Genomic DNA, 22,057 nt, shown 5'->3' on the forward strand with positions numbered 1-22,057 from the left:
CTCACTGAAATGTCAAAGTACTTGCCATAAAATGTAGCAATAATATGATACTAAACACAATACATAGAGCATTCAAATATTAATACCTTTATTATTTTCTCTATTAATACTGATAAAGTTCAAACAATCATCACCAAGCTGATCAGGGGAATAATAATATCATTACCATCATCTGCTGGAGGGAGCTATAATGGTGCTGTCATTCTGTCCTACTGGAAGATCACTTACCAACTGAGTTGGATTCTGACATAAATCCCTGGAGGTAAATGACAGGACATTACAAGGCTCAGAGGATAATTGTAAACTCGCATGCTAATGACTCTGACTTGTAAAGATACCAATCATAACAAAAATGGTAATAAATAGTAAATTAATTTTTCAGCTTGCTTGGCACTGTCTGCTCTGGGAAGAAGTTCATTGTACTTGAAGGCTTAGTGAGCTTTGCTCGCTGTATTCATTCTATTATTATTTCTTTTATAGAGATATGTACATAATGCTACCCCTGATGGCGGGTTTGTTTAATAACCTAATCGGCAGGCAACTCCTCCCTGGAGTTTTAACAGAACAGATATACCTTCTCTTGCAGAAATACCTGCTTGCAGAGGAGGCCTCTGAGCTGCTCAGACCAAGACCTCGGACAGATCCGTATCGGTTTATAGCTCAAATGTCTTCTAAAGTCAGTAGCCACTACTCTATCACATTGGGTCATGTGGAAGCTCTCCAAATCTGCATGTGTATCTACATACAGCCTTGTCATGCCAACCATCTTAGCTTACACCAGCACCTAACATGGAAATCCTGATCCAAGTCCTGCCTCTGTTTATGTTTGTGGTACCCAAGCTTTATCTTTGGTGTGGCCGTGTATTTTTGTATGGCTGAACACCACTCTCATGTCTGCTGGCATGAATCTGTCACCTCTTACTGGCTGCTGAAAAGATGTGATTTTGTCATCTGCTGACCACTCTGCTTTTCATCAAACTGTGTACTCTGTGCTTCTCTGTAAAACAGTGTCACAAGAGACACCGAAGGCACATGCTTCATATTAAGCATGCATGCAAGTGCTCTGTACCAATCCTTCTTGTGGGAGTGGAGCCACGCAGGTAAAAGCAGAAATGAGTCCTTCTACACAAAGAACACAGTAGATCCTTATTTATAGAAATTATTTGTTTATCTCTGGGAGATTTTCTTACTATTTTCTTGCTATGTTTGTCTCCTTTTCCTACCATGTTTATGTTTCTGTGAGATGGTCATGTAAAATGTGGAGAACGAAGTACAACTGGTCCTCTTCTTTGCCCTCTTCAAAATATATATCAAAATTTTGCATTAAGATACACTATATTTTGTTTCATATGAGCTATCAAGATCTGCAAAATCAAGTCCCATCAATCACTGAATCTGTTAATAAAGAGATATATCAAAATAAGACATTTATATATTTATCCTCTCTTTAATGTATAAACTATTTTATTACTTAAAGGTCTAGATATTCCTAAAGGAGCATATTTTGGATACCTGGTTTAACACTGGGATGTTGCTGCCTGCTAAGCATCCTGCTAAGGATGGATTGATGAGTAATGGGCCCTCAGGCAAAGCTGTGGGCCATGGTTCTTGTAAGCGATGGTCTAAGTTTCTGTTGCATTGTGGAGGAATCTGTTGCTGATGGTGTTCTTCACAGGTATGTTTTTAAAGTTATTTTTGGTTTAGAACCAACAACAACAACAAAAAAGAATTTGCAGAAGAGCAGCCTGTGCATTTAATTATAATACTGAATACCAATTAATAAAAAACATCAAAAATAAGTTGCTGGCTGCTGTATAATTAGGTATCTACACCCATCAGATCAAAGTATGTAAATGAACTACATTCTAATAAGCCCCACTGTTTACCTCAAGAATGATAATGAATCTAATTTGCCTGCCTTAACTTAGCCAAAGCCACTAACTATGTGATTTTCTTTTCTTTGTACATTTTTTTGAGTTGGTACAAAAATGAGATAATCAATAATGGGGGATAGTCTCCTGAGTGATTCCCACTAATGCTAATGGGAGTTAATTGCTTATGTTTAGAGGAGACTGTGCAGTTCTGGCACCCCAGTGAATATAAATTACACAGCGGTGGAGATTGCACCATGGGCTAAATCATCCCCACCCACAGGAGGAGGAAAGTTATTTGGGGAAAAACACTTTATTCCACCTGCGGCGTCTTGTCTTGCCGCTCATGGGTTTTCCTGGCCATGTGAGATCCATTTCCTTGGGCATGTCACGGGGCAACTCACTGGACCTGGGACCTTTGGGATGTGTCCTTGGTGCCTGTGGCTCCTGGGAAAGAGAAGCCACCTTTGAGGTTGGTGGTGCTGCTGTCTCTTGCCAGCACACTGCTGCTTTGTGTGGCTTTTGAGGTGGCAATGCAAGGCTCGCTGTGCCAGGAGGAGCCAGCTCTGGGATTCCTCCTATTTTTTTGGCATCAGTTGGATTTGGCCATCGGAGCTTCAGACTGGCACAGGGCACAGAACCTGTGGGGTTTCAGTTACCCTTTGTTGTGTTGGTATCTGCTTCCGTGTTGATCATTGAAGGGCTTGGAAAGTACAGCATCAGCTGGAGGCAGTTACAGCTCCTGAGGCTTTGTGTGGCAGGGTCAGATAGCCACATGGTGCTGTGCTCTTCCTTCATCGTCCGGGCAGTATTGCCTGGAGGAAGGTCCTAGCAGTAGGTCTGGAGGTTGGTCTGGCACCTTGGAGGTGTCCCATGGTGAAACCCATCCCTGCTGGGTGACATCCAAGGAGCAGCTGAGCCTGCTGTTTCCCTCCATGCTGGCACAGGCATGGTACTAATGGAGGGAAACTGAGTTTTTAATGTGATTAGGAGTTTGTCAGAGCCTGGTTCGAAGGGCTTTGCGGGGATGCTGGATTGTTAATTCTGCTATTAACATTATGTAGGAGTGAAACTCTGTCGCTTCACTTCTTACTCTCTGAACATCCTATTTAAATTAAATTGGCCTGACATGCTTTTATCCATTTTTAAACAAGAAACAAGACAAAACAAACAAAAGCTATCACAGTTTAGCTGAGTCTGTGAAAAGTGCTGTATTATCTCTAGCTACAAAAAACCCCGTAGACTTATTTGAAGATGAAATTTTGCTTATTGTTAGTCTATAATTTAGGCACTTCAGTATTTAAAAAATTATATGGCTGAGTTATTTACAGCAGAAGAGAGGGAGTTGTGTGTGCAGATTAGCTTCTTGTCATCATGTTTTTAAATCTGTAATGGGCATAATGGAGTCAGCTGTACAATGGTAATTTGCAAAGCCCCATTGATTTCAATGAAAGTGCAATGAGGATGGTTAAAGGTATTGGGAGGGCTGGTGCTTCCAAATGAAGAGAGATTAGAAAGGCCAATATTAGCAAAAGGAACAAATAGAAATGAATGGGTGAATGGGGTTAGACAGAAGGCTGACGAAACAGAAGTCCAGGCGTAGATTAGCTGATCACTATAGCAAAGTCTCCTCCTCATATTTAAACTGAACTCAAAAGGTATTTGGCTTAAACATGTGTTTTGATTTCTTATGAGCTGCATTTTAAACTGAAGTTCACATCTGCCCACTGTTTTTTAGCTCATTCATTACTCTTGGTTTTTATCAAATGAGCAGGAAAGGATAAGTGCTGTGAGTGCCAGGCGTGTGTGGATGATGCCTGCTTGAGCTGGGAACAGGAGCAGTGCCAAGGAACCGAGTGTAAAAGTGACCTGTTTTCAGGTGCTCCCAGCTTTGCCAAACCTGAACTACTTGAGCAGAAGTTATCGGTTCCAGATGTCTCCCTTAAGCTTGAAGCTTTGTCTTGAAGTGACCCAGCTGTTTGCAAAGATGAAGCTAGGAAGAAATCTAGGGTAACCTTTTCCTCAGGAAGGCACCCATGTGTACTGGTAGAGAGGCATCTGTGCACTGATGATACCACTAAGTAGCTCCGCATTTGTCTGCCCTGAGGCTTGGCCAAAGGAAATTTTTGCAGCTCAGTATGAGTCAAGAGTGGATGAAGTTACAAGTGTTTTCAAGGACTCTTTTGATTACTGGGCAGAGAGGAGCAGCAGGACAGCTGTCTGTGCTGTGAATTAGGGTCCCGCTGTCTGGTTGCTCATTCAATGCCTGATGCATCCCGGCTCAGCTCTCCATCCTCTGGCACACTGCAATGAAGCTGCTTTCAGCTCCTGGTGGGATGTTTAATAGTAAAGAGCAGCTGATGTGGCCCTCCTTCCCTGATCCAGTTAGCAGTAAAAGCTTGTCCTAGCCTTTCTCTGCTGTCTTAGTACCTGTATTTGGCTTCTGCCACGAGCTGCTTTGGTTGTTAAAAAATAGTTTGAACTTGCTTTCTCCTTTTGCTCGACATGAGCTGAACTAGGGGGCTCACCAACCCATTTTCTGTTAAGTTTTTGTTTCTGAGCAAACACTATCACACAAAGTCATGTCACAAAGTCCTCTCCTTACTGCTTGATGAATCCTTTCCCAGAGGAACATCCTGTTCCTGGGCAGGGAGGGAGGAGTGATGTTTTGCTGGGACATCTTTGTGGCAGTGTCTCAGGACTGTTCTGAACACCAATGGTGTTTCCTTATACTCTTGTGTGAGGATCTCCCTCTAATTTTACAAACGACAACTTTTATCAATCAGTTGTAAAACTTCACCAAAGGTGTGAGTCAGTGAAAAGATGACTTTACCTATTTATAAACAGCAGGTTTGTCATCCTCAGAAATAAGAGTATCAGCGGCAAGGACCAGGATCTGTCAGTTTTGTGATACATCGCCATTTTGCTATCTTTGTTGGTACTCAATGTGTATTTTTTGTAGGTGTCTAGCATCCTAGAAGTTCTACTAAAATGGTTCTTTGTGGCTGGATGTAGTTCTGTGCTTACATGAGAATTGTAAGGAGATGAAGGCACTGTTTCTGGGTTTTTTTAAGGGCTGATGTATGGAAGGCACTTAATGCTGTAACTTCCGGTCATGCTGAGGATGAAGAGTTCTTGGACACTTGCAGGACTACCTTGTTATTCTCCTTTAATTCCTCTTTAAACTCTCTGGTGACAAGACGCTGTGTACATACTTAGCAGCAGCCAGGCAGGTGGTGTGCAGAGACCTCGGCCCATCAAGCTGACCATTCTGATCACTGGGGTTTTTATAGTCCATCCCCGTTTGTCTGTCTATAATCACACACTGTGCCTTGCCCTACATTTCCCTTCCAAGCACTCCTCAAAGTGTTTTGTGATGGTGTGACACCTAGCACAATGCAGTTTCAACTGAGGATTGAGAGACTACATAATGGTTACTAGCAAGTGGCACAAACATGCGTGTATGTATAGGTATACACATGTATATGTACATGCATCCATGTGGGGAAGGGTTTGCAAAACAGTAAAAGGTACTGCAGGAGATCCTGTTTAAAGGTTTCCTTCCACCTCTTCAGTTTTTTCTTTGTTGGACCATTTCATCCTTTAATGATGCTAATGATTACACCTTCTATCAGTAACAGAAGTGTAAGTCTCTTCTGTCCACTAAGGAGCCAGAAACCTGCTTTCTTCCTGTAAATCATGAACTTTCTATCTGCGTGTTGTGACATTAAGCCATGTGAACTGTCCTGAAGTGTTAGGAACAATTTCTCTCTTATCAGCTTGTCATCATTTGTTACCATTCTCATCGGCAACAGAGGTAGAGGAAGCTTTATGTCTGGCATTGAACATGACAAGATAGCAATCCTGCCAAGGAACAAAAAGAAATATCAAGATTCATTTCAAGGTGTTCCATGTCTCTGCGTTTTGAGGACTAAAACCATTGAAGCAGCTAACAGTTATGTTGGTGCTACTTAAATTGAGCCAGTTTTACATGACTGAGCTATAGGCTTTTTGTGTAGAAGGTCTGCATCACCAAATATCTCATTTTAGCAGCAGTGTTAACAATAAAAATAATACTTCATTATCTTTGTAGATAGTCAAGTGTATCTAGATTGCTTTTAAATTCCAACTTCACTTTTGTAAACCATGTTATGAATAAGGCATGCAGCAATGCATCCATTGAAATAATTGTATCCTCTGCTTTTAGGAAGCAGTGAGATATTTGGGGAAATACATTTGTATGCAAATTGCTGCTTTTGAGTTAGGAAACATATTTATTTTTAAAAAAGACTCCAAACGTCCCATAAGACTGCAGACATTCTGTGGTCATCTATTATACTGGATGTGTAGGGCATGCAGCAAACTCTGCATCTCTGTATGTGGAGACAACTGCCTTGTTTGCCAAGATTGTAAAATGAGAGAGATTCTATACTTCTGCATATTTGTAAGTGAATATAAAGGGGATAAGAAAAGTATGTTCATTCAGTCTTTCTCTATCTTTATATACGTAAACATAGCAGAGCCTCTTGGATGACACTTCTCTTTTATTGCAGTAAATCTACTGACTTAAATGGGGATAACTTGTGTAGAGAACTGACATTCAGATCAGAGATAGAGCGTTAAGAAACTGATTTCTGTGTGGTTGAGCCTGGCCATAAGTGCAGTTTTTCAATCCAAAGTGTATTTTATTGTGAACTATGTTCTTATGCTTGAAAGTAATGTGAGCTCTTTATCTGACATCGACAGTCCTAATGTGGGAATTCAGTGGAAGAGCACCTCAATTGCATCAGTTAGACTGACACAAGTGTCAAATCCACAATCTATCCTCACATTTACACACATCTTTTTTGGTTGGGTTTACCCAGGAAAATCGTGCCAGAGCTTAAGAGTTGCAGCAAATGGGCTTAGTTCCAGAGAGCAGAAACTGGTCCTTTATTTTTGTATTTCAACTTGTTCTTTGTATTTTGAGCTGTAGGCTGAGAGATGAAACTAAAACGAACAAAGAAATGTTGCCTAAGAAATTTAAAGTTAATATATTTCCCCAAACTTCCTCTGATTATTTATTATAATAATGCTGGAGCCCCAGATATTTTCTGTACCTGAATCTACATCAAGTGTGCCTTGGTTCTCTCGGGTATAGTTGCTTTGCAGAGAGGGAGCTTCTTTTCTTTTGTTTGTATTTTTTTGTTTCAGGTTTGTGGTTTGGTTTTCCTCAACCCCCCAGTTCAGGGTGAGACACTATTACACTGTGATGTGAGACTCTGGCATGCCTACAGTGCTTCAGTTTTCCCATTCAAAGCCTGAGAGTTGATTTCAGGCTCTGAATTGATATCCCTGCGCTAGTTCTCCTGTCACCCCAATGGTAAGCTACAGCAAGGAGATCTGCTCACACAGCATCACAGAGAGGTGTGGTGTTTTTACAGACAGACCTGAAGTCAGCTAGGTGTCATATACCCTTGCAGTTCTTCAGAGCATGGAAGAAAATGGTCTGAGAAAGTGTGTCTTTGGTGAGACGAATCTTAAGACAGCAGTAGGCAACTTGCAGGATGAATGCAAGAAGTGCCACAGCACAAGACATGGGAAGCTGACAGAATCCTACAGGGAGATGGTTAAAATCTACTTCACTTGAGTGGCCAGCCTAAGTACAAAGAGGTCAATATATCCATAATTATTATTGCAATTTTCTGTTTAAAATATGCCAAGTTCTTTAGGAAAAAAAAAAAAAGAGTTTCTCTTTAAATTACAGCTTCAAAGCATTAACTTGTCTAGTAGCTTCCTAATTTCCCCAAGGATTGAAGAAATAGACATTAGGATTCCTGGAGCAAGACAAAGACTTTTAAAATTCCAGGTTTTTAATATACAAGCATTTTATATATGTTACAGAAATGGAGCAGCTAATTTTGTGTGACTTCTGCTAACTAGTTACTGGAGCCTATACAAAAGTCCTGGTATCTTCATCTTCAGACTAGCCTTCAGTGTTTGGAAGCAACAAACATACTTCTATTTTGCATGTCTCTGGAAAAAAAAAATGTTCTGCTTGTGGAGAATGACATCTATTTCTGAAAGTTGCACAGGTTGTAAATAATGCCCATCTTATTTTTTTCTACCGTAAATGAATGAAGTATATTTCATGATGATGACAATGAGGAAAACATAACTGATCCATTATGCAGCACTTCAGATAATTAATGTTGGCGTAGCAAGTAAATAATTCTCCCAGCAGCCTTATGAATGTGCTAGATAAGTATTATCTTTCCAAGGGTAAGTCACTGGCAGCATCGGTACTAAAAGAATAGGATGCTGAGTTCTAATTTTCTTCCTTATTTAAGCTGGGCAAGTTGGGATATATGTATGTGATAACTGTTCATAATGTCAGTCAGAGAAGTTTATTGTGCCAAAAGTTATGTGATGTGCTAATCACATTGTACTTTCCCCCAGTTCAAACTCAGAAGTAGGAAAATGGGGAGCGGTGCAGTACTTTCCCATCAGAGAGCATTCGGTGGCACACAAGGATCACATGCCATAGGATAAAGGAAACTGTTTATTGGAAGAACTGCTGTGTGTTCAGGAGCTAAACTAAAGACCTCTCAGAGCAGTCTTTCTCACCTCGCTGTAATTTTTTCTCATTTTTATTGGCATGATCAGATTTGGAAACTGGATGCCATGATAAGAGATCAATCTGTTGAATGGTAAGCAATGCTATCAGGGATGGGTGCAAAGAAAGTTGGCTGAGATGATCAGATCCATAAGAGTTTGCAATCTACCAGGGTTATCAGGTCACCACCTCCTTTTGCATCTGGCAAGTGCGAATGAGAAGACAGCAAAATCATGAGTAGCTTAGTTTGCTGGAGAGAATGCAGTGGCATAAAGAACTGAATCCAGCATGGGATATTCTGTGCTAGACCTCATAATGACAGACACAATGTTCAGAGAACGAAAACCGACTGGCTCAGTGTAGGCTGTCATAACTTGATTACAGATACCATGTGTAAACAGAATAAAGTTTCAGCAGTTTTAAAAGGGCCACTATTACTGGAGCTAAAAATGGTTCTGAGCAAGTCATCCAAGCAGAATTAAACCAGAAAGGGTAATTGCAAAGAGTTAAAAACTTCCAACAGGTCCCTCAACAGCCAGGGAGGGCCAGTGGAGAAGAGCCTTTCCTCTATCTATGAAGCAGCCTGGCTTAGATGAACAAAAGCAGATGGAAACAAATGGAAGAGGTAAAGCAGTTACCTCCTGTAAACTGTAGGAATTACAGAAAATGAAAAAGGGCAACGAGAACATGATGAAGAGCTTGGAACAATTTGCGATGAGATTATTAGGAAAGATACATTAGGAAGAAGGAAAATTTACCAGGCCCAGTGATTCATCACAGACTTCAAGTGGAAAGATTCTCAGTACAGAATAAAGAGGCTGCTGTTTCCCCTATGCATTTGTGTTCTGTATTTGGGCAGGAGAATGGCTGCGTGGTCAGCTGGTGGTAAGGAAATACTTCCCATTCCAACCACAAGTCAAAAGAATGTTAATGAGGAGTTTCTGTGTGTGGAGCTGGAAGATATAACCTGCATCTCTGGGTTTGCTGTGGGTGATCAGGCAGATGTGAGCTCTGTGGAGACACCGTGGCCAAAAGAGCTAATGAGATTCTTGAAAGAATGTAATGAGAAGTTTCAAGAGAGTGAGAGAGGTTCTGCTGCTGCTTCTGGTTTTGGCACAGGTGTGACTGCTGCTGGCATGCTCCCTGTATGCAGTTCTCTCCACAATTCAAGAGGATACTGGCAGCTGGAAAGTGTTCAGAGAATAATGACAAGAGTGATTGAAGTATTGGAAAGAATGTCTCTGGAAGGAGAGAGACGGGGACCCAAGGAGCTTGTCCTTGGATGTACAGACTTTCCATCTCCTCAGACCATCTTTCTTATCTCATGCAGTAGCAGAGTTCCAGGTGCTGATAATGACTCTGTTCTGTCGGGGTACTGCCTTGGCTTGGCACTGAGAAGGGGAAGTCTTGCTGTTTCTCTGCTATAAAGGTCATTTCAATCCCTGCCTTTAGAGCTTCCATCCGTATCCTAAAGAAGTGTCAAAATGGACCCAGTAGAGCTGAAGTTGGTTGGGATTAAATCACTCCTATGCTTTCTCTGGAGGCATTTCATTTTCAGAATTCAATCTCCTGGAATGCAGAGGGAACAATGGCTACTGTCCCCATGACGTATTATCTGCATGGCTCCAGGGACAGCTCCTCAACTTCGCCCTGTATTGGACTTGTGCTTGTACGCGTTGTGTTAGGCTTGGATCCCAGTGGAAAGGCATTGTTCTTTGGACATTTAATTAAAAATGGCTTGTTTGAAAGGACATTGTTTCCAAGGCCAGTGTTTTAGGTCTTTATATAAATGCTGAATAACTGGTATCGAAATAAGAAAAAGAAGAAAATAATTATAGCCTTATTATTATATGTTGTTTAAACATTGGCCTTAATGGAGTACACTGTAATAGAAGTTTTCAAGGTAAAATGTGTCCTGATTAAAAGGCATTATGAACTCTCCATCTGCTTTTTTTTAAGAACACTGTATTAAACTCCCCATACAGTGTGGTACCTTTGTGATCCTACACCATTTCTATGAAAGGCTTTAGCTGAATGCTAATCCTAATGGGAAGCTCAAAATTTTATCTCTAGAGATGTCACAGCATCTCAAAGAATAAGGTTTGCCAATGGCCTTGTTTTGGGGTGGTTTGGGCATGAGTTTGTTCACATCTATTCCAATACAATCAGCTATGAAATCTAAACAAGAATATGAAAAGGTAAAGCTATGCAAGTTACATGTTTGAAAGGTTAAAGGCTAATACTATAGTCAAATCTATACAGTTACGTAGAAAACATTTGCTTTATGTCTAAGGTGCTAATTAGAAGTTCATAACTATTACTTTTCTTTGAAAAAAATAGAAACATTTAAAGAATATTGATATAATAGGTATTAATAGCCTGAGGTACCTTTTGCTACAGCTCATCTTTCCATGACAATGGATTTCAGATCACTCTATTACCTCCTGTTTGGAGCATTATCCTTGGGACCTACAGATTTCAGAACTGTGTTGTAAAGAAACCTACATAACATTAATTACTTTATGAAAAAAATACCAGTTCTTTTCAAGCATTTTTTGAAAGACTTCCTTATTAAATTAGTTACAAGCTGCAAAATACCATGGGAAAGAAAAGAAAAGATGTTATTGTTGGTTCAGTGGCTGATGACAGCAGTTGAGAATCTGGTGGAATGGATTTGCACAAAGCTGTGATTTCTTAACTGCTGTTTCTATACTGTGGAAGGCTGGCTTCTGAGAAAACATAGGGAAGGAATAGGAAATTGTCACATAAACTAAACAAAATCTTCTGTTGAAGTAGAGTCTCCTGGAGTAAACAGTCATTACTGTAAGAATAGAGAAGCAATCATATCGGTTAAGTGTTTTGCACTTGTCAGTTCTCCTTGTATTTTCCATCCTCATCTTTAACATGGCTGATGGTCTCCTGCTACGGGAGGGGACATAAGCAATAACACACACTGGAGGAAGCAGCACGTAGAGAAAAAAGTGTCAGAAGAGACTGCAGAAAAATATGCAAGTTCAGCTGCTTACTCTAGGGAAAAGCATCATATTTAGCTCCCTTAATAAGAGCTATGGCCACACTGTAATTTAGAAGCAGTTCCTTTCTTTAACAAGGGTTACACAAGGGATTTGCTTGGCCATTTTTAAATCATTTTTGTTAATTTTTTTGGGGGGGAAGAGTTTTGTTTCCTGGATGAAAGCAGAGCTCAGTATTTTCTTTTGCTGTGTATTTTAGTACTCTGACCACAGATCTGAAGAAAAGAATAAACCACATGATGTAGGCACGTATTTTGGTGAGGTGTTTTGCTCCTGCTGATATACAGGTGAGTCTGGCAGGCCCTGGAATTTTCCATGGTCTCATGCACTGCTTTGCAAGTTTCTGTTCTGGAACCTTGGAAGTTTTAAAGTTGACTTGGTTGTCAGCATTTTGTATGCCTTATCCTGGGACTAACTGAAATGTTCTCAACAAAAAGGGATGTGTTTCGTGGCAGAATAATCCACAGATTCAGAGCTTACACCTAGGAGACCTGTTGCAAAGCCTGGCCCTTTCCTAGGACTAACGTAAGCCCTGAGGCATTGGTGTTGGGTTTTCTGATGGTCTAAAGCTTAAATATCAATGGCAGGTAATAGCATAGCTCTCTGGCTCTCCTCAGAGGCCACTGAACTCTGTCCAGAGGGAAAAGTCTAAATCCTGTAGGATTTGCACCTGCATATGTAGGAAATTATCTGAGACAGCAGCAGAGGGGGTTTGTGGGATCCCCCTATTTCTTTTGGCTGCCTTTCAAGACCTGCCACTGTCCTGGCCAGTATGAAGAAACCAGATAACAAAGGAAAAAAATTCCTGTGTAGTGAGCAGAAATTAAACCAGGTTGAAATTGGAAGAGGGTGTGGGGGAGGTTCACATTTTACCAGTCAGGAGTTTGCTAGGGAGCTCAGGTTCCTCCGGGCTGGGAGGTGGTGGGAAGCTCCTCTCCTGGTTCTAGCAGAGATGGGGGGCAGAGACATTCCCCATCCCACAGAACACTTCACTTCAGTCCCAGCAGCAAGGGGCTGTAAGTGTTCACATCCTTCCTCTCGTGAAGTGGGGGGGATGGGGAGACTAGGTGGATGAGAGCAGCAACAGGGGCTATAAAAGAAATTAGACAGATAAATATGGGTTTAAAGTCTCTAAATGAATCTGCAGGCATCCTGAACGGTGCAGTAATCCTGGGTAAGCTTTGCTCTTGGCAAACATTTATTCAATGGCCGTTTAATAGCTCCTGACTGACAGCAAGTCTGTAGTGTAATCTAAGTCATTCCCTCCCCCCGTCCATCGCTCTGGAGAGAGTTTCCTCTCCTAGAAACTGCGAAGGAGAAAGGATATAACTGTTCTTTCTGGAAATTCCACTTGAACCAGGGTTCAAGGATAAATATTACCTCCCCTCGGATATGTTAACTATTTTTTAATGATGTGATCTGATATTTTAACAGTGTGCACAGTGCAGCAGAGCTTTGGGTTTGTTGTTTAAATATCTTTGATGGTATGTCATAACAAATTAGTTTCTAAATGTTGCCAATTTGGCAGACAAAGCTGATTATTTCCTGCAATCACACTGCATATGTGCACAAGATTATAATTAATGACCAGGGATGCCAAGCACACTTTAATAATGATCCTTCAGCATTTAAGGGACTGTTAGAGTTATTGGCATTTGTGCCTTGTGTTGCAGAGGATAGGGGCAATGAATACTGATAGATCTATCAGTGTCATAGAATCCAATAGTTTCCTGATTTTTCTTATAAATTGGAGGATTCACTGGGAGTTATTGACAAAGCAGCTGCAGTGAATATTAACAGTGTTTGTGCTGCTTTCACTGAAGCAGTATGAACTCCTAATTAGATTGGAATTGCTCTTTTGGCAACTTCGCCAGGCGGTTTTCCTTAGCATATTGTCCATTTTGTGTAAGGATTACAAGGAAATCAGTGATGGGTTTTTGAAGAGCACCTGAATGTCAAGGCAGTGGAGGGCTGGATCGGAATAAAAACCAAAGTGGAAAGGCACATGGGATGTCTAAGGAAAAAGAAAAAGCTTATAGTCAGACCCAGCAGAAATAGGATGTGGATCCAACTCCAGTACTCGCTTCAGGATGCTCCAGGAAACATCTCTAGGGCTGTTTGTGTGCACCACACAAGAGCTGCTATAACATTATATTTGGGGCAATGAGAAGAATAAAAAAGTAAAAGAAAAGCTACCTACTCAAGCCCATTGCTAACTTGGCTTCAGTGCCTCCCTATCCTAGCTGCTCAAGATACCAGCTCTTGGATAGAAAGACAGAGAGGGTGGTTCTGGCTTTTATTTCCTCTATGTGAATCAGTAGATACTGATACTGCCACTTGAAGGTCATCCTTTAAGGTACAGAGGTGCTTCTGAGATCTTCAGCAAAGGCAGCACAAAGTACGCCCTGAACTTGAAAAGCATTGAACGGTATTCCCAGCATCCTCTCAATTCAAAGCTCACATAAAGCAGCTACTGAATTTGACACCTGTTATTACACAGTATGATAGGAAAAATCCAAATTTACTCTCTGGCCACCTGAAGCAGCAGTAGATTTCCTGAATGTTTCTGTTCTTTCTGTGATTTCTCTGACAAAATCCCGACTTGGGGTTTGTTTTACTGGGATTGTTACCATTAAGTCAGACTTGGATCATAAAGTCAGAGTGTGTGTCCTCAGCTTCTGTATACTGATCATGTTTATGCCTCTCAGCATTCACTGAGATTCTTGATCCTCTACCTTTTAAATAGACTGTGTTGAAGTTGTTGACAGCCAATGAAAATCTATATATCTTTTTCAATTCAAATTTTATGGACAATCAGCTATAGATACTTTCATCAATATTTTTTTAGATGTTTGGAATCACTGGCTTGAAAACCAACCGTTTAGTTTATTTTAAAAACAGGCTTAATAAAATGATCTAATGCAAACCCTGGAAAAAAAAAAAACTTGGAAGCTTATCATAGATTATTTTACTTTGTGTTAACCTTGGTTGTGAATTCTGTTTCCGACAGATTTAATTCTTCACCTCTAAATTTCCAATAAAATTTGTGACTAGGATTCTGGTATTTCTTTTTTTTTTTTTTTTTAAAGGTGAGCTTATTTTAGGAAACTTTTAAAGTGGACAGATTTCAGTTCATTATTCTTCAGCAACTTGTCTTTTTAAGTAAGATTTTACAGAGGCAGCCTTGCGGATTGATACATGTGCTTTAAATTAAAACCTAGTTACCTCAGATATCCATGAGGGAGCAATTTCCCACAACAGGAAAAGCTGTGTTGGGTGCTGATACATCTCATTAAGTCAAAACCACAAAGTTCCAACCAACTGAAAGTCAAATTTCACTCTGACTCGTGTAATTGAACAAAATTTAAGCGCGTGATAGTTTTTACAGACCAGGCAAGTACCTGAGAGGGAAGTGGAGAAGGAAATGTCCTCGTTCAGTGAGAATGAAACACCTTGGCTGTTTTGTGCAAGGCAGTGGTGAGACTAGTGCTGTAAGAACTGGAGATGGTAGAAACAAAAAGCAGTTGTGTCATGTTGTATCATAAATAACTCTGGTAAAGGACTTGTGATAATAAAAACCAGGGAAGACTTCTGTCTTGCAGGACTCTTACCAGAGTTGTAAATATTGGTGCCTCTTTCAGTAGAAAAGGAAGATCAGCATAGACGTGGAGAGCTTTATTTAGAAGTCTTCCAGAGTGATTTGGATGCACACATATAGTGCAAGTCTTTTGTTTCTCTCATTGCACTGCAAACAACAGGTCTGAATAGTTTTGCTCAGGTGCTTCTGAAACAGAATAGTTGCCTCTTTTTTTAAAATAAAAGAAGAAAAATTCCCCCCCTTGTTGTCAAGGTCTACAGGGACTAGAACTGCCAGAAAACAAAGTCCCCAGAACTCAGGAGATCCAGGTCTCTGTCAGCTTCTGACCCTGCCCTTGACATCAGAGAGGTCAGTTCATCTTTCTGCAGCTCAGGTTTCTGATGGTGTGGCAGGTTATAACAATAGAGGGCACTGTGCAGCTCACCTTTTGCTGACATGTAAATTACCAATAATGACCACTGCCAAAACCATTACATGGCTGTTAGTTACTAATAAAAGGGAATTAAAAATTCTCTGGTGATAAAATTTGTAGAATGCAGTTACATTATGAGAAAGTAAGAATATAATTGAGGTCTGGTATAAACAGAGGTGCCAGCATATGAGCTGCTCCTGATATTGATCAATAACCATCTTTCACTGTAATTGTTCCAGTTTGTTTACTGCTGTGCATGTGAGTTATTGATCTTCCCTTTCGAGCTTTGTGTTCTTCCAGTTTCTAATTCATTCTTGCTTTTCTCTTAGAGAGTTTAAATAAAAGCTTGAAAAGGATTATCAAACTGAGCCTTGAGAAGAGATTGCTTAAAGCCAGCATTCACCCCCTGAAAAAACCCGCCACCATCAAGAAAAAACATCAATAGTCCTGATGACCATTGCAGCTTATCAGCAAGCTGTCTAATGAGGACAACAAATTAGAATAATTTATGTACTGTGATGACAGGTCCAGCTCAGCATTGCTCAAGATCAGTTTTCTGTATTCCCTGTCTCCTCATGATGCAGTGGGGCTGATAATCAGAGTGTGCTTCAGTGGGGTTTATCTCTCTTCCAGACTTGGAGAGAAGATGCAGAATGAAATAACACCCATACCTGAAATTCCACCCAAAATGCCTTTGGATGCACTGTGGATGCTGAAGCATTGCGATAATCTGATGTGCTTCTTAATGGGTGGGAAGACACTCTCTTCTCTAGCTCTGGTTTTCAAATGATCTGGAGGGGGAACCTGAGGGTGGTGCAATCCATTAGTCCAGTGTCAAAGTCACAGTGGCGTGGCTAATGTAGCATACTCACATTTAAAAGTAGCAGACATGCTCGGCTTCATGGGCTGCACTGCTGCCACCAGAATATCCAGAAATAACTCGGAATCAGGTGACACTCTATTTTTGAAACTCCCCAAGTGTATTTTTCTTATTTATAACAATATTAACAATATTCAAATAACCAAAGCTTTGCTGCAAGGGAGTAGTCATGCTCTGTAGCTTCACAACACAATGTAGTTTAATGTCTTTGCGTGAAATGAGTTTACTCCTCTCTGAAGAGCTCAGTTTCCATGCTTGTCACTCAGGCCTCATCTCAGTGGAGCACATTCTTCTTAATGACTTCCCCACTTGCAGCTTCTGCACTGGTTGTGACATCCCCTTACAGCCTTGGTGCCTTCTCAAGCTGCTGCATCTCCAGCAGCATCCCTTGGTGGACAGCCAGCTGGCATCAAGGGCAACACCTGAGGCTACATTTTCTCTTGTCTTAGCTCTGGTGCAATCTACAAATGACAATGATCCTTCTAATAAATAGACTTAAGAATTAACTGACATCATTACCTTTTTTGACACTTTACCAGGGAGTATCTTGTTATTGTTGTATTTGAATGGAAATGCAATACCCTACCACTGGGAAACAAACTCTTCCTTTCTCACACCTTTCTTCTTGCCTCAGCTGCATCCCTCGGGTTTATTTTGTGCCCTCTTACCTGGTTTCCCTGCCTTCTCTGCAGGTTGCTGCTCTAGCTGTCCCTTGGTCCTTTTCTTTGGTGTTTTCCAGGACCACCTTCCTTTGAAGAAACAGTGTAACTCAGGAAACACAGTATCCACCTGATGGTAAAACTGTATAAAACCAGCTTTAAATTGTGAGATCCCTTGCGTAGGCTGTGCGTTTATCTGTGCTAGCTTCTTGACAGATAACGGAAAGAAGAGGGATGAGACATGAGGAGAAGTTGGGCTACCTGATCCCATACCTTGTGGTTTCAGGGCAGCCACATCAACCTAATTTGGGAACTATTTCATTGGTGTTCTTGAGTGAGAACACTGGAAAACAGAACATACTTAGATACCTAAAAGAGGATTTAGGGGTCTCAATTTTTAATGGGTTTGCTGATCAAATGATTAATATTCCCATCATGAACTTTTATCTTCATAAGTTTATTTTTTATCTTCATAACTTTATCAAGACCTGATAGCAACAGCTTTGAGAGTGCCTCCTCTTCTCTTTTCCCCACTTTCATCCCTATCAGCAGGTATTAAAATGCCTTGTTTCCAGATAAGGAAAATGCAGGTCATATAAAATATCTGTGTTTTCTAAATGGCTTGCACATCTCATTAACTTAATATTTTTTTCCATTGGTCACTTTGGATTTATTACTTTCCAGCCAAGATTTTTTAAATTTCATTTTGACCTGGCATTACCCTAAAATTAAATTCCTATCTACCCTCCACCTAAAATGGTCTGGGGAGGAAGCCATTTTGCATTACATTATCATCCTATCAAATCCAACTAATTTAAAGGTGACATGAATAAAATATTCATTAAAAGGACAGTAACCGTTTGTCTGCAATCTTTAGCGATGTCCCCATTAACTTTCAGTTGACTCTTGGTTGCAAATAGCAACCACTCTTTCTAAGCCTTTCTGGAAGAACTTTGATTTACAGGGAAGAATGTAGCCTGGCTTGTTGCTTTCTTACTCATGACTTGTTAAACTGCCTTTTTATTGCCTGTCTCTGGGCTAAAATACTTCCCTCCATCGTGGTCTGAAGTACTCATGCATCGATGTATTAAAGCAATGAGATACTATGACATTGTTGAGCTTCCCTTAATGTATAGAAAAATATTCCTGGGGGAATCCAGGAATATTCCTGGAGGAATCCAGCAGCTTTTTGGGGGAATTAACTGTGTTCTGTTTAGTTGAGCAACTTCTCACCAGTTGCCTTGCATCTTTCTTGCATGCTTCCTCAGTCTTGACATTCACTGAGGCTCATTAGAAGATTACAGGAAATCATTAATTAATTGGAGCCCAGCCCAAGCTGTATGTTTGCTTACCCTTGTGCTCATGGGGAGCAGAGCTCAGTTAAATCTGCAAGTTTAAATATATTATTATTGTTATTTTTATAAGTATTAAATTTATCTTTTAATTATAAGAATTGAAGTACACAGCCTTAAAGTCCATGTTGAAGTTTATTATTTCGATCTCAGTGAGCAGAGACTCTCTGGACACTTAGCAACCCCTTCTTGCAGGAGCTGTGTCTGCATTCTGGCCCTGAATTTACCTTCTCTGAAGAGCAGAACTGCTCCTTTCAACTCAGGTTCCTTTCAGCTGATGATAAAGCAGTGCCTTGTATTAAAGAAGGATAATTACCAAAATCTGAGGTGATTTTGCCTGAACTAATGAATTAACACCACCGTATAAGTAGTATTTGTTGTATTGTTCAGAAGGGATACGGAAATGGATTTGTAATCTGTGATGCTTTTGCAGATTTGTATTAAAAAGTACAGGAAATGATCTTTGGGGTATACTCAAGGCTATTTTCTTTCACTTAAACAGGAGTTACTCAGGTTATTAAGTGACAATCTGTGATCTTGGAAATATAATTCCCTTACATTTTAAGCAGAGAAAATTCAATATCATAGTCAAGTCTTACACGTATGTGGAGCTCCGTGGCTATTTTTGTATTCGGGTCTGCACTAAGGAATTCAGCCAAGTTGGGATGTTTTGCAGCTGTAATCAGAAAAGAACTGCAATAGGGACAGCTCAGCCTTCACTGGGGCCACGCTGGTTTATCCTGGGTAAGAATGCAGCACAGTCTTTAGAGTACAGGAAGAGGACATTCTTTTTCAAGGTTTTTTTGTGGGTGTGGGGTGTTTTTATTAACCATAGCTGGAAATATTTAATACTTTAGTTTATGTTAAATAATAAGCAGAAAGACAAATTCTGTTGGGCATTTTAAACCTGCTTTGTGTCTCATATGAAACACTGGACACTTAGAAATGCTCTTTTCTCACATTACAGGTGAAGCACTGTAATGGCCTGATGGCATCATAAATTCCTCTACACGCTGCTTTTGCCTTATTGATTGTGAAATGAGGGGATGATTTCAGGGGCTTTTTTCCTCAGAGATTGTCAGAGAAAGGATTTTCCTTCATTCCAAATTTAATAACCAAAATCAGTTGATGCTACGAGGGAGGGGATGTGGTCCATACTACAAATTTTTTCATACTTCTTTCCTTTAAAGCATGAGTTCTCTCAGTTACTTTTAACTGAAATTCAGCATTTCTTCCCTTTTTTCCAGACCTTAGCAACAAAGCTCTTCAGATTTGGAAAACCTTGAATTAGTTATTGAATTAATTAAAAAAACCTGTTTATCTGTACATGTAACAAAAAAATAGCTAGCAGTTAATAATAGCAAAACTGAGTGAAAGAATGTGGTGTGATGGGTTATATGTAACATTAGGTGATGGATTTTAATTGCATTGCTGCTTTCAGTTCAGGAATGCAAAGATCACTCTTTGCACATTACTAGGAAAGAATCTACACCCCCGTTAGATATTTCTCATGTACTTAAATTCATAAATTGTGTATTTGTTTGCTGGTTCTTGAGTTCCTGCAATAATCAATACCAAAGCAGCCCTGCAAAAGTACCAGCTGTGTGCTTTTCCACAGGGAAAACAATGTATGTTGCTGTTACTCTTCTAACTAATGGCTATTTTACATCCAGATTCATTTCATTTTCTTATATCTTGCAGTTGAGGCAGCAGACGTGTGTCTGGTCCTGCCAGTGTTACCAGCACTGGCTTCCCACCTGAAGCAGACAGAAAGTGGAGGCATTGGATCTGCCTGCCCCAGCTGCGAACAGAGGATTCTCAGCAGCCACTGGGTACAGTAACAACTTTATTTAGTCCTAAAGACTTGCCTCAGACAGGAGAGGGAGCTACACAGCTTATCGTCATGTATTATTGTGGTATTGCTTACTGCTGTCAGCCAGGCTCGAACGTTATATGTGCATGTGTGTAGTAGAATCATAGAATGGTTAAGGCTGGAAGAGACCTTAAAACCAGCCCCACTTCTTACTAGACCAGGCTGCTCAGGGCTCCAATCAACCTGGCCTTGATCACATCCAGGGAGGTGGTGGATGCCCCCTCCCTGGACAATCTGTTCCAGTGCCTCACCATCCTCGTAGTGAAACTTTTTTTCTTAATATCCAATCTAAATCTACCCCCTTTCCAATTTAAAACCATCCCCCCTCATCCTATCACTGCATGCCCTTCTAAAAAGTCCCTCCCCAGCTTTCTTGTAGGCTCCCTTCAGGTACTGGAAGGCCACTATGAGATGTCCTCAGAGCCTTCTCTTCTCCAGGCTGAACAACCCCAACTCTCTCAGCCTGGCTTCATAGGAGAGGTACTCCAGCCCTCTTATCATCTTCGTGGCCTTCCTCTGGACCCGTTCCAACAGTTCCATGTCCTTTTTATGCTGGGGACTCCACACCTGGACACAGTACTGATCCATACACATCTGAGGATGCGCTTTGGTTTGTGTATACTTATATTGTTGGTGTGCAAAGGAGACCATCTCCTACAGCAGAAGCTACAGGGAAGGGAACATCAGTGGCAGGGTTGGCCAAACCTTGTGCCCCAAAGAGCCAAATACCAAAGTTTTGTATCGCTTTTGTATCTGGGCTAGAGATGTCGTCAAATTTCAGGGCAGGGAGAGACAAGAAGCTGTAAGATTATTTTAGTGATTTACACAAGCCTCATCCACAGTCAGAGATCTCTCATATTACTTTAAAAAACCCAATAAACAACAAACAAGCATAAACACCCTCTTCCCCAACATTCTGGTGTGAATTTAATACCTTTGCAGGTTTGATTCAATTTTTAAGGAGTCCAGTGAGTACACAGAAATCAAAATTAAAGTTAGATCCAATTCACTCAAGTCAATACAATGTTAATGAATTTAGAAGATACATAACATGAGAATTTCCTTAGAGCCAGCCAAACTCAGCCAATAAGAGTTAAGAAAAGGCCCAGCAGCGACTACAGCAGAATTCTGAATGGATTGCAATTTTTTGTACTAACATTTGATTTTTGTATCTTTCTGGAACAAAAAAAAAATCTAAAACCCAGGAAATGAATATTTTTCATCCTATGGCAGCAAGAATTTATGGATCCAATAATTTCTAAGATGTGACTTGAAAAATGTTTCTTTATCCAAAGGTTAACTCCTTTAGGAGTACAAACCTCTAAATTTTCTCACTTGCTCTATTAGTTGGTACAACTAGATTCACCAGAGTTATAAATCTATCAGTTTTCTAGTCTATAACAGAATAATCCCTGAAATCTCATAGATATAAATGGAATTGCTAATTTTCAATAAATCTGCAGTAACAGGTAATAGTGTCATGGTCCCCAGTTCCAATCATTTTTGCAATAATAAATGAGACTATAGAAGACTCACTCTTGGTGATAAAATTTACTGTTTGGGGCATCGATTTTAACCCCCAAAGTACTTAGCCAATTCCTCTCTCTCTGCTGTTGTTGCTGTAGCACCATAGCATCTATTCCTGATGTCATGTTATTTAGAGGCTGATTTGGGGCAGGAGAGGAGAGGTGGAAATGGAGAGTGGTTTTTTGATGTATATTTTCATCCTGACAGTATTCAGTCCAGAAAAGGGTGCCACGAATGCCTCTGTCTTAACTATGTTAA

The sequence above is a fragment of the Gallinula chloropus genome (assembly GCF_964237585.1).
Source record: "Gallinula chloropus genome assembly, chromosome: 3".
Taxonomy (NCBI): Eukaryota; Metazoa; Chordata; class Aves; order Gruiformes; family Rallidae; genus Gallinula; species Gallinula chloropus.